The 12,357-nt window shown below is 40.9% G+C and overlaps 1 non-coding gene across 1 annotated transcript; it reads right to left on the bottom strand.

Moving 5' to 3' along the window:
- Positions 1-2,783: 2,783 nt before the first annotated feature.
- Positions 2,784-2,856, bottom strand: trnav-aac (transfer RNA valine (anticodon AAC)). Its single transcript has one exon. It is a non-coding gene; the product is annotated as a tRNA-Val (tRNA).
- Positions 2,857-12,357: the final 9,501 nt, after the last annotated feature.

Genomic DNA, 12,357 nt, shown 5'->3' with positions numbered 1-12,357 from the left:
TAAATAGTGAAAAATATAATTGTTGGATTTATGCGAATGGATGACAATAACTTGCTAATAGTCCATCAACTTAATCTTTCTAATTGGCATGTGCTCCAGTCAGTGTTGTTCATGGGGAATTTATTCTACAACTTTTACAGTTGTAGTGAACTTCTACCGTGAAAAAAAACCCAATCCTTTAAAAAACAGTTAATGAAGCTGAGGCTCGAAGGCAGGTCGCTGGCATAGAAAGTCTGCTGTTACCGCTGCAAGTACCAGAAATCACTGACTGCAAAACTGTGTTTACAAGAAGAGTCACTGCAGTCATCAAAGTTGATGGGATAGAGTTCTGCTGCGCTAGCGGTGTGCATGAAAGGGCTCTTGCTTCATTTTGTGCTTATTTTGTCTTCAATTCAACATATCCATCTCATTTGAAGAACACTCTGATTTCTCTTCAGCAATATGTATTGAAACTTACTGTGGATGGTGACAAGCCTCTACCTACTCCAGTTACCAGAGTAATCAACCTCTTACAGTAATATCTGCCAAAAATGCCTCATCTATTCTGTTGTCCTAAATGCTCTCGGAGAACGATTGTCAAATTAATCCAGCACATTGGTCTCATTCATGCACATGAGGCAAATTTTTCAATAACTTGTGGTCTTAATGACTGTCAGGGGACCTTTTCAAAGTAGGAGTCCTTTAGATGTTTTTTACATGTGTTTACCAAAAGCATAAACACACTGTTTTACAACAGACTATGGCTGATGATCCTCAGCATTTGCGATGGTGCAATGACAATGGTGCTTTTTAAGTTTGCAATCCCCTCGGGTCTAAACGTAACAAGCAAAAACTGTGTGCAATCTACTATAAAATTGGAAATATGGGTACAAGGTATTGCTCTCAGTTAAAACATTCATTTAGCTTTACTTCCTTTTGTTATCATTATTATTCATACTGTGTGAAATGTCAGGATGAGTGGACTGTCCTCTCACCAGGTGAGGAGGTTGATTACCAGGCACTAGATATATACAATGTTGTTGACAAATTACTTATTAGCACTAGATATTCTTGCTGAAGACAAAACAGCCCCACTTTATATTGATTTTATTCCTCACCCTTTAATCTATCTTTCTTCTTATTCTTCTTCTCGTTATTGTTATTATTATTATTATTATTATTATTATTATTATTATTAGAGTAGTAGCCTAGTAGTATTCCTCTTAGCATAGGATTAGGAAGTGATTTCTAAAAACTGTCAATCACACCTTCATGCTAACTCTGTACATGATGTCAATGGTTCACTGCTACTCTCTTTCTCTCCGTAGATACTTACAGGGACCCTCGACTTTAAGTCTTTTTATTGCAAAAGCAACTGCTAAAATAATTATGTGCAGATGGAAAAAAAAATTTATTAGGCTAAGCAAATGTTCTGAGTTCTTCTTCCTAGCAGTTTTTGTCATGTATATGTATTTCATCAGCGCTACTACGAGTTTCTTTTTTTTTTCCCCTGTAACACTAATATAACCTTATTCTGTTTAGTCAGAGTGCGTGAGCATTGGTGGTATGGTGGTGAGCATAGCTGCCTTCCAAGCAGTTGACCTGGGTTTGTTTCCCGGCCAATGCACGGATTGTAACTTGGAGCCTCTCGTGGTATTTCATGGTAGTTGGCAAAAAAGGAAGGAATCACCTACTTGACAATAAGTTGGTCAACAGAATGTGCTTCTCTGCAGTCCACCTACAACTCTTTCTGCTTCCCTCTTGAATTCTTAGTGCTCTCTTTGCTGTTTGTAAACACATCATTATCCAACAGGGCACGTTTGACCAATGAACAGGGGCGAAAATGTAAGAACATGCATCTGTCTTTTGTTAGCGACAAGCTAGCATGCAAACTGTGATGAGAGGTGTACATTTTCCGCGATCAGCCATCTATATAGTCAATGTTTTATATTTAATAAGCAAATATGTCTATATGCTGATTGGTCTTAAGCAGCGTTGTCCAATCTTCAGGTTTTCGTTCCAATCTAGCAGGAGCCACACCTGATTCCAATTGCTGGATCCGCCGATCTTGGCTTTAAATAGACTAAAGTGTGGCTTCTGCTTGGTTAGAATGACAACCTGCAACCACACTGGCCCATTCTGGATAAGACTGGACGACCCTGATCTAAAGCAAATAACCACTGAGGTAAGTGCCACTTTGTGAGTTCTGACTCCCTCATGCCGACTCGATGTCACTCGACGAACGGGGAAGGAACTGGTAGATGAGAAGACTTCCCACGGTTGACGAATGGCAATTTCAAGTCGTGGGGTGCGTTTGCTTTGCGTTTTCCCGCTTGGAGGTGGGGAATTACAAGTTGCAACTTCGAGTCAAGCTCATCATTACTCTTGTCTTCTTGACGAAGGAAAGGGTCAGGCTTCCACATTCAGTGGAAAAGCAGAGACTGCCTGTGATTTTGCAAGCAGCTGATATCTGCCTTGCTACAAAAGCTCAATGGAAGTGAAACCGCTCCCAGCCTTTTTCGGGCGTAGACCTCTTGCTGATGGGTGAACTTGGCGACCACTACTTTACGGAAAATTTTCCAGTCACGCACGGAGCCTTACTGAGCTACGTAAGAGCCAGACTTCCACTTTCTTGGGAAATCCAGACACTCCTTTTCATTTTGTAAGCAAATGTTAACTGCTGTGCTACAAAAGCAGGAAATCTGCTCTGTCCAAGGTCTCGCTTTACGGCTGTTCCTAGAGGACCTGAACCTATGGTGATGACAACCGCTCAGTCATTAAAGCAAAGTTCAAAATCTCCAGCTTGTTTCTGCCCGGTCTTGAAACAGGGACCTTTTGCGTGTTAGGCAAACGTGATAACCACTACACTACAGAAACCACAAAAGGGTGACCCTTTGGATGTTGCCTATGGTCTTCTGATGAGAAGAGCACATCCTTAAACTTTTGTTCACCCGAGTTGAATTGTGGCATTGGTGGTATAGTGGTGAACATAGCTGCCTAGTTGACCCGGGTTCGATTCCCGGCCAATGCACAGATTGTAACTTGGAGCCTCTTGTGGTACTTCATAGTAGTTGGCACAAAAGGAAGGAAACAATAAATTGGTCAACAGAATGTGCTTTGCAAGCCTCCTCACAGAGTAAGGCCCCTGCATCAATTGCCAGGGTACCACCACTGGCTGCACAGTGTGCAGCTGGTCAGCAGTCAGTGCTGTGCACTGTGCAGTGTGCCCTCCACACAGACAGATGCCCCTGTATCCAGTTGCATCCAAGATATTAACTGCTGGAACTGCTCCCTCCAGCAAAAAATCTGCATGAAAACAGCAATGGAAGCCATGGGACTCTAGCCAGGATTACGACCTGTGAGACATCTTATGAACACAGTTTCCTTGTGGCTAGCCCACAGTACATTGACTCTAAGGACCGCTCACTTTTAGATTGCAGCATCACCTAGGACAGGATCGTCCAGTTCTCATTCATCACAGCGTAGGATGACATTGTGCCAGATGAGAGAGTCACTTTTCTAGCAACTTTGCATGTGTGATCTGAACTGAACACCTATCCAAAAGTGCCTTGTAGGACCTGAGTGAGAGCTGCCTCCTGCCGCTGATATTCTTGAAGAAGACACTCCACCACATAGTGTGCAGTCACGGACACCCCATACCACCCATCAGTGTCCTCATAACCCCCAAACGGTGCTGGTGTGTCATCCTTCCTCAGTGCCCCAGTGATGGTCCTCTGTTCATACAGCCCTGCTTCAGCATCCCTGGTGTTCTGCATGCTGAGCAGGTAGGCTAGGTGGGCTCTTTCGTACTTCAGGTGAAACATCTCAGACAGCTGGTTGGCCATATCATTTGGTGATGTTCCAGAGTGCCGCAGTTCATCTATCACTGGCAAGATGTTCGTAAAACGCTTTGCTAGCATGTCTAGCCACTGGGGTTTATCAGGGAACCAGTATTTTTTGCATGCTTTACAGCACAGACGAGAGGAAAGGATATAATATTGCCCGCTGGTACCAAGAACCACTCTGGGTCTTCCCACACCAGAGGAAACAACCTGAAGATGTGGACAGCTGTAAAGACAAGGCAGGATGTAATTGTTCCTGAGCCTTTCCATAATACTGTGCTCCGGTTTCCAGATGAACAATGGATGGAGCTGGAAGTATTTTGGTGATGGCAGGCCTGTGTTGGTTTCTATAAGCTCAGGCTGAGGAGGATAACGCCACAAGGAAACCATGTTCATAAGGTGTCTCACGGGTCGTGATCCTGGCCAGAGTCCCATGGCTTCCATCGCTGTTTTCATCCAGATTTTTTGCTGGAGGGAGCAGTTCCAGCAGTTAATATCTTGGATGCAACTGAATACAGGGGCGTCTGTCTGTGTGCAGGGCACTGGTGCATGTTCAGCAGGTACTGACTTCACAGCAGCTGTTGGAGGTGCTGTAGGTACTGACTGCGCAGCAGCTGTTGGAGGTGCTGTAGGTACTGACTGTGCAGCTAGTGGTGGTACTCTGGGAAGTGATGCAGGGGCTTTACTCTGTGAGGAAGTGCTAGGCACAGAAGGTGGTGGTATGTGAGGATGGCAGACCACATGTGGTGTTGGCTGTGGCAGAACTGCATGGAACAATAAGTTAATAAAATGAATAAAACATTCATGTAAATGACATGAATGAGATGTCTTTACCTGTCTTTTCTTTTGTTAGATCAGTTAGAACTTACATCAATAGAATATTTATTTAAAAATTCCATTAATGCAAGTTCAAATAATGTTCACCTATATGATTGAGTTGTACAGATTATTTAAAAAATTAAAATGATCACAAATTGATCCTAATTTGAAAGTCTACTCTTTAAAAACAGGTAAAGCTTTGAGTAGACAATACAAACATGTTAAACAGCAAGCATAAAATTCATGAAGTGCACTCACCCTCATCACTGGTATGTTCAACCTTTACCAATAGTTAGCATAACAAAAGAACACAAGTTTTAGAACAGGCAAGAACACTGCAAAACATTAAAAAATGTGTGAAAAGAGTTATGAAGGATAAATCTGTGGGTAATAGGATACTCCTCCAAAACTGCTGTGGAAAATACCCTCTTGTTGTGAACAAGACTGGACACCAAGTGGCTGCAGGTGACTCTGAAATATACAATAGAATTTGTTTAGTATAACTCCAGTATGTGCAATTTAATATGCCATAAACAGGTTGAACTAGATAATTCTGGACATAACAGACATGACATTAATGCAGCCTCTTGGTTCACTTCCTCTGCTGTGTAGGACTTTTGGGTGGCGACAGACTCAGCATCATCTTCTCCAGTTCCTCATCTTCCTCCATTACTGTGAAATGAAACAAATATATCAGTAGACTGTAAGAATCAATATAAACAAATATAAATGTGGTTTACTCACCTGGATAATAAGAGGAAAGGCGTGAAGTGGATGTTGCAGAGGGAGTTGATGGTGAGGGTGAAGGTGTAGCAGAAGGGGCTGTGGTCACCTGTTTTTTCTGCTTTAAAAGATATTGCTGCATGCGGTACATTTTACTTCCAGGAACACAGCTCTTCCCCATTATAAAGGCAGCATACCCATCAGCCCTGGTATTCCAGATCTTCCTCCAGGTGTCTTGTACTTGTGCCCCAAATCCAACAACATTGTCATCATCTGACAAAACTGGCACTGGGTCTGGTCTCTCTGAAAGATATCGCGGGAGAGCCTCAATTTCCTTAAAGCATCTTGAATATTCAAGAAAGGAAAGGAGGCTCTCCTTGCAATGACCATCTGGGTTGAACTGCCCAGCCTGTTCTTCCTCATCAACCTTACTGGACAAGTACAAAGTGTAGCCAATATCATTCTCCACTATCCACCGGAAGGACCTCCCTTTGTACTTCCCAAACTGAAGGATGTATTCTCCTAACACTTCTTGCTTGTCTGAAACATCCCCTACCCTCTGTAAAACAATAGAATGGGCATTGTTCCTGACCACATCTTCTCTTTGAGGTGTTGACATGTCTTGCAAAGAAGGATTGTCTTTAATGCTTCTTGCCTCTTCAGATGAGCCCCGAAGTAAATCACCTGAGGGGCCTCTCCTGAAGGACACGTTGATTCTCCCAGGGATTTTTTTTTTCTTCATGCTGATAGCCTGAATAGTACCCATAGACACGAACAATTGACATAAATAAATATATAAAAGCATTTACATATGCTAATGTTTTGTAAAGTAAAATTATGGTAACTGATTCTTTTTAAATGACTTCACAGGTTTCATGTTAGATTAAAAGATCAATGACCCAACATTTAATTAAACAACTATTGAAAAGATACACATCTACTCTAATATATTCTAACCTAATCTAACGTAACTGTGTGATATGCTCACTTGTTACCAAAAGACTTTATTTTACTGTGTGTTTGACTACTGAACAAACAACAGACACTGAACAGTAGACAATAGAAATTTCACTCGGCATACAATCGTATAATGATATTCCTGAATTGACCCTACATATATAGTTTAAACCATTCAAATGATATTCATAATATACCGATGTTTCTTTTGAGTAAATAAGTAATTTTGTCATTTGTAAGTCGCTTTGGATAAAAGCGTCTGCTAAATGAATGAATGTAAATGTAAGTGTACAGTTCACTTTACCTGCCCCCTAATTGTGCTTTTTTTCTCAGGTAAAACGATGAATGTTAATTCGACGTCTGGAAGAAAAAAAAAAGACCTAAACAAAAAGAGATGAAAGCCGAAAAAATAAAGCCGATAAAGTATAGTTTATTCGCGAGATAAAAATATAGTCATCTGTAGTGATAAAAACCAAGCCTCGGAACAGCGCCATGGATTCAACATGTGGCCAAAAGTATATTGCGAATGAGAGAATGAACAGGGAAAGTTAAGCATAACTATTTTCGGCTCCCGCGTGAAAGCTCCCTGATTCGAGACTGGGCAGAAACAAGCCGGACGTTTTGAACGTTGCTTTAATAACTGACCAGTCGTCATCACGGTAGGATCAGGTCCTCTAGGAACAGCCTGAAAGCGAGACCTCGGACAGGGCAGATTTCCTGCTTTTGTGCTTTTGTAGCAAAGCAGTTAACATTTGCTTACCAAATGAAAGGGAGTCTCTGCTTTTCCCAAGAAAGTGGAAGCCTGGCTCTTTCGCTGCTCAACAAGACTCTGTGCGTGACTGGAAAATTTTCCGTAAAGTACTGGTCGCCGAGTTCACCTATCAGCAAGAGGTCTGCGCCCGAAAGAGGCTGGGAGCGGTTTCCCTTCCATTGAGCTTTTGTAGCAAGGCAGATAACAGCTGCTTGCAAAATCACAGGCAGTCTCTGCTTTTCCACTGAATGTGGAAGCCTGGCTCTTTCCTTCATCAAGAAGACAAGAGTAATGATGCGCTTGACTCGAGGTTGCAACTATGTAATTCCCCACCTCCAAGCGGGAAAACGCAAAGCAAACGCACCCTCAACCTGAAATTGCCATTCCTCAACCGTGGGAAGTCTTCTCATCTACCGGTTCCTTCCCTGTTCATCGAGTGACGTCGAGTCGGCATGACGGATTCAGAACTCACAAAGTGGCACTTACCTCAGTGGTTATTTGCTTTAGATCAGGGTCGTCCAGTCTTATCCAGAATGGGCCAGTGTGGTTGCAGGTTGTCATTCTAACCAAGCAGTAGCCACACTTTAGTCTATTGAAAGCCAAGATCAGCGGAGCCAACAACTGGAATCAGGTGTGGCTCCTGCTAGATTTGAACGAAACGCTGAAGATTGGACAACGCTGCTTAAGACCAATCAGCATATAGACATATTTGCTTATTAAATATAAAACATTGACTATATAGATGGCTGATCGCGGAAAATGTACACCTCTCATCACAGTTTGCATGCTAGGTTGTCGCTAACAAGAGACAGACACGGAGAGACCGCATGCTCTCACGGTTTCGCCCCTGTTCACGGCTCAAACGTGCCCCGATGCAAAATGATGTGTTTACAAACAGCAAAGAGAGCACTAAGAACTCAAGTGGGAAGCAGAAAGGGTCGTAGGAGGCCTGCAAGGAAGCCTATGGCACATTCTGTTGACCAACTTATTTTCAGGTAGGTGATTGCTTCCTTTTGTGCCAACTACCACAAAGTAGCACTTGAACCTTCAAGTTACAATCCGTGTATCCGTGGTGAACAAAAGTTTAAGTATGTGCTCTTCTCATCAGAAGACCATGGTCAACAGCCAAAGCGCTGCCCTGTCGTGGTTTCTGTAGTGTAGTGGTTATCCTGTTTGCCTCACATGCAAAGGCCAGTTGCACGTAGGTGTAGGTGGCAAACACATCCAAATCACCAGGCAAAAAACATGAACAAGAAAGAGGGAGAAGATTGGTTGAACAGCAGAGTTACCAGGGTGTCATCAGAATTTGGAAACTTCTGAACCAAAAACAAGATCATGAATTTACTATTACGTAATAAAAAGTCATGCAGTGAATAAGATACCAAACTGCATATGTTTGAAAAACAATGTATGTTTGTTTAATAATGAAGAGACAAAATACAACCTTTCAAAATGTTAAAATATCCAAATATTTAAATGTTTGATATTGAAAATATGAAACTCTCCATTATGTTTGGTGTAAAGTTGATCACTCGATGCTTTCCGCTGGTTTGTCATTGAGTGGGATTCTCATTCTGAGATGTTTTTGTCATCAGGATGGTTTTAAACCTAATGAGCTCATATTTCACACTAAAAACTGCTTTCTTTTAGTAGCAGAAGGATAAGATGCAGCGGCTTTTTGGTGAAAAGTCAGTTTCAGTTTGTGGGAAATGCCCTGCCCTCTGGGGCGAAACTGTTTTTTAAAGCTGATTAAACAAGTATGTGTGACTTTTTATTTTATTGGAAAAGGGGGAAATCATTCTGATTTTAATTAGACACTTTTAATGATCTCAGTCACATTAGGATCTGACAGCAACAAAAGAGAAGCGAAAGTGATGTGAGTGTAAACCGAGAGTGAAGCAAATGCGAAGTTAGACTGAAAGGAGTGTGAAATTTAAAAAATTAGTAATACTCCTTAAAGGTCTAAATGAAATCAAATACAATTCATGAATTATAGTGCAAAGAATATAGTGCAATACGAACATAAAGTGCAAGCCTAGATTATGTGTAGGCACATGAAAAAAAACTTATTTGATCTAGATTTAAAGATATTTTCATCTGTGGCACATTTAACATCGACTGGGAGCTGATTCCAGTTTATATCAGCACAAAATGTAAACACTGCTCCATGTGTGGAGCTATATTAGAAATAGTGTGGTGGGATGCAGACCTAGTCTTAGATCATATAATACAGCTCTCCTTGTAACATTCCTTGAGGAGCTGACATCAAGGATCTGAAAATGGTGCCAAGGTTACTGCAAAAAAAAAAGTCATAAAATCTTTTACACCCCTGCTGTAATGTGTGGGAGTGTTGAGTAACTGCAGTGACGCTTGGGGGCAGTAATGAGCGTTAAGGTTGCTTTTCACCTCCAGACGGAACTCGCAAACAAACGCAGCTACGCTCTAATTGGTGGAGCTCCTGGACGAGCTGCTATTTAATTGGTGTAGCGCTTTAGCTAGAGTTTTAGTTTCTTCCGTGTTTGTCTCAGAGCTGTAATGGTCGAGGCTTTCCGGTGATGGGCGTGTTTGTGTTTATTCATTCAGCACGAGTGCTTACTGAAGTTATGTCTAACAACTTATTCCTTGCATCCCTGCATGCTGGTCAATAATTAGTAAAACATTTCTGACATTTGGTTTTTGTCCGTGTGTGATTAAGAGACATAAGGAGAATTTCCAAACTAAAGAAACAAACGCAGCAAAAATGCCTCACAATCTGTTATAATCTAATGAACAAAATACAATATTAAAAACAGTTTATTAACTGATTCCAAACAACCAGGAACAAAAGAGTTACAGTTGACTAAACCGTGACATATTTAACTGGTATATCCAAAAAGGAGAGAGAAAAAAAGGAAAGTGGCAAACGGTAAACATGTCTTATCCGTGTAATCATTACAGATGCAAACAAAGCCCTTAGATTGTAAAACAGTACACATCCATTGAAAACAAATTAGAGGAAGGGTATATAGTAAAACGTAAAACCGCGTAAAACGTACCTACACATCAGCTACTGCACAGAGCTTCATAAATAACCTCGCAGAAACATCAATTAGATTTGGATCACCGTCAGATCACACAGAACTCGATCAGGCGACTGAAAGCTTGGAGTCAACACTCCGCTACACGCTAGATAGAGTGGCTCCACTCAAAAGGAAAATAATTAGAGAAAAAAAATTAGCACCCTGGTATAACGATCAAACGCGAACCTTAAAACAGACAACTCGACAATTAGAACGTAAATGGCGTCAAACCAAACTGGTGATATTTCAAACAGCATGGAAGGAGAGCCTACTGAAATATAGGAAATCTCTTGGCGATGCTAGAAAAATCTATTTCTCCACCTTAATAGGAGACAACAAAAACAATTCTAGATTCCTTTTCAACACAGTAGCAAAATTAACTAGGAATAAAACCACTACAGAGAGAAACACTCAATCATTACATAGCAGTGAAGATTTCATGAAATTTTTCAATGATAAGGTTGAAAATATTAGACGTGAAATACAGGCCATTAAATTAAAACTGGACAGTACTGTAACAAACCCATTACATGACAATGTAGCAATATCAGATCAATGTTTAGAGTGTTTTGCTCCGCTTAGAGAGACCGAACTAGCTACATTAATCTCTTCAGCCAATTCATCAACTTGCATACTAGATCCCGTACCTACATGTTTGTTTAAACAGATTGGTCCAGTAGTAATTGAACCACTTCTAAATATAATCAATTCTTCCCTAAGCACTGGCTATGTACCTAAATCACTTAAATTAGCAGTTATTAAACCCTTGATTAAAAAACCTGATCTTGACCCGTCTCAATTGACCAACTATAGACCAATATCAAATCTCCCCTTCATCTCTAAGATTTTAGAAAAGGTTGTAGCAAAGCAGTTATGCTCGTACTTAGATAGGAATAACATTCATGAAATATATCAGTCAGGATTTAGACCTCATCATAGCACAGAGACAGCGTTAGTTAAAGTAGTAAATGACCTTCTACTGACTTACGATCAGGGTTGTGTCTCGCTGCTTGTGTTACTCGACCTTAGTGCAGCTTTTGATACTATAGATCACACTATTCTCCTTGATAGATTAGAAAATGTTGTTGGTATTAAGGGAACAGTCCTCTCCTGGCTCAGGTCTTATCTCACCGATCGTTATCAGTTCGTAGATGTAAATGGAGACTTCTCCATGCGTACTGAGGTTACTTTTGGAGTTCCACAGGGTTCTGTTTTAGGCCCACTGCTCTTTACTTTATATATGCTACCCCTAGGTCAAATTATTCGTAAACATGGAATTAGCTTCCACTGTTATGCTGATGATACACAGTTGTATGTTTCAGCGAAGCCAGAGGACAGACATAAGCTTAGTAAAGTTGAGGATTGTGTAAAGGACATTAGACATTGGATGTTAATTAACTTCCTTCTGCTTAATTCTGATAAAACAGAAATACTTTTATTAGGCCCACGTGTAGCTAGAAGTATTCTTTCTGATCACATGGTTACTCTGGATGGTCTTTCTGTTTCATCATGTACAGCAGTTAAAGACCTTGGAGTGATTATTGACTCCAGCCTATCATTTGATGCTCATGTAGATAATATTACTAGGATAGCCTTCTTTCATCTCAGAAATATTTCTAAAATAAGAAACATATTGTCACTACATGATGCGGAAATACTAGTTCATGCATTCGTCACCTCTAGATTAGATTACTGTAATGCCATACTGTCTGGATGTTCCAGTAGGAATATAAATAAGCTCCAATTAGTCCAGAATGCAGCTGCTAGAGTCCTAACTAGAACTAGAAGATACGACCATATCACACCGATATTATCAATACTGCATTGGCTCCCAGTAAAATCTCGCATTAATTATAAAATACTTTTATTAACCTATAAAGCACTAAATGGTCTCGCGCCACAATATCTAAGTGACCTTTTGGTTTTATATGATTCGCCACGCCTACTTAGATCAAAAGATGCAGGCTATCTGACGTTACCTCGAATAGTGAAGGCTACAGCAGGGGGAAGAGCTTTCTCTTATAGAGCCCCACAGTTATGGAACAGTCTTCCTATTAGTGTTCGGGACTCAGACACAGTCTCAGTGTTTAAGTCTAAGCTTAAAACGTATTTGTTTACTCAAGCCTACCCTGACTAGATTCTGTTCTACTTTCTCCCTCTCTCCTTTCGCCGAGCCCCACACGAATTTATGGAGATACTAGAGATCCAGATCCTTTCTGCCTCTGGA

Source organism: Ictalurus punctatus, unplaced genomic scaffold, assembly GCF_001660625.3.
Source record: "Ictalurus punctatus breed USDA103 unplaced genomic scaffold, Coco_2.0 Super-Scaffold_100046, whole genome shotgun sequence".
Lineage (NCBI taxonomy): Eukaryota > Metazoa > Chordata > Actinopteri > Siluriformes > Ictaluridae > Ictalurus > Ictalurus punctatus.
The sequence above is the reverse complement of the archived record's forward strand: the minus strand, read 5'-3'. Positions and strand labels throughout refer to the sequence as shown.